Source organism: Lygodium microphyllum, chromosome 10 (assembly GCF_053477565.2).
Source record: "Lygodium microphyllum isolate KBCC chromosome 10, Lygodium_microphyllum_v1.1.10, whole genome shotgun sequence".
In the NCBI taxonomy this organism is placed as follows: Eukaryota; Viridiplantae; Streptophyta; class Polypodiopsida; order Schizaeales; family Lygodiaceae; genus Lygodium; species Lygodium microphyllum.
This window is the reverse complement of record NC_141144.1, coordinates 140,174,427-140,176,259: the sequence shown is the minus strand read 5'-3', so window position 1 is coordinate 140,176,259 and position 1,833 is coordinate 140,174,427.

The following is a 1,833-nucleotide window of genomic DNA, read 5'->3' as shown; positions in this document are numbered from 1 at the left end:
ACATCTCCGGTCAATCTATCATCGTCCTTCAGCGACCATAGCATAATGTTGCCTGACTCCACCGTTGGTAGCCATTGTGAAATATGCACTAGTGCCTCAAACACCAACCAACGTTCCGCCATGCTACCTTCTGGCCAAGCTTGTTGTCGCACAAAGCCTTTCAAGGTTTTCATGAAGCGCTCCAAGAAGAACATCCATCGTGTATGGACAAGTCCAGCAATCTCCACTTCATCTACAAGATGCACAAGAAGGTGAATTTGTTTCGTGAGCATGCTAGTAGGCAGGTATTTCTCAAAGAGACAGACCGTCTCCACTGCTCCTGGCCTTGCGGATTCAATAGAAGACGTCTTAATCTTGTTTTGTAAGATTCATTGCACTAAGGTCAACAACCTGTAAATCACCCCGTGTATTTCTGGAGTAAGGCATCCTACGATCACGATCGGTAGTACAAACTGCCACAAATGAGGAAGCATTATGAACAATGACTACACTCCAAATAGCAAAATAAGCTGGCCACTTACAATCCATTCGTAGTACAAACCTGACATATCTTATGCCAATCATGGATTTTAACCCTGATAATTGGTCATCTTTAAAAAACACAAACTTGAGAGAACGCATCATACCCATCGGAGTGCGGATAGACTTGACTATTTGCTTCACAATGCGCTCTTCTTTAGTGGACAAAACCCAAGGAGCGTGAGGTAGCTACAAGCGACCATCACCACTCCACTGTGGCCAAAGCACCTCCATCTTGCCTACCTCCTTCAAATCCATTTGTGCCCCTACAGTGTCTCTCTTTCCTGTGACGTGGTCCCATAGCAAGTTGCCCACATTCTTGAAAATATGCATGGGATCCAACAAGTGGTTGATCTATAAGTGGGTCCAATATGGCAACTCGTAGAAAACTGAGAACCGTCACATTCCATTTGGATGTGACTCCGTGTGGACCATTTTCAGCTCGTACCAGCTTTGGGCATACATACGTGCTCGAGGCCGTCCAAGAAAACCTTTCCTGTGTTCATGACCCTGTGGCAAGAAAGTGGCGTGTCCTTGATATACCATCTTCTTCATGGTTCGTGACCTTCGGGAGTCTCTAACTGTGGCCCACACAATGGACATGCATGATAACCTAAGGTAACCAGACCTGTCCCAATACCTCTATCCAGTGAATACAAACTTGAAGGAGCTATGATAGATATTACCAACAAGAATGGAAGCCTACTTACCTGAGCAATCTCCAAATCCCAGAAAGTCATGCATGGCCCACATGAGAATGGCTCGAATATTGGCAAACCATCGACCATCGTGCTTGCTCATATCTTGTACGATGACCCCCTCCTCCCACAAAATCTTAAGCTCATCGACTAATGGACGAAGATACACATCCATATTTTTGACTTTGTAGTAGCCGGGAACGAGCAAGCTAAGGATGAGTTGTCTTTTCTTCATAGAAAGCCATGGAGGGATATTGTAGTTGACAAGGACTATAGGCCACACACTGTAAGAAGTTGAGCGCAGACCGAATGGGTTCATGCCATCCATAGCAAGACCAAGACGAAGATTCGTTGGCTCTTGGGCAAAGCTTGGGAAGGTAGAGTCAATGTGGCTCCATGCGCATGAATCTGCTGATATTCGTTGAACTCCATCTATGGACCTATTCTGTGAATGCTACGTTGTCAAGCTCACCATGTCGGACGTATGAAACATGTGATTTATGTGGGGGATAAGCGGAAAGTGTCTAAGAACTTTTTGCGGGATGGTTTGCCCTTGCAAGTCCTGTTGATACCTGTGAGCACCACACTTTGGGCATTTGTCCATAGTCTTGTATTC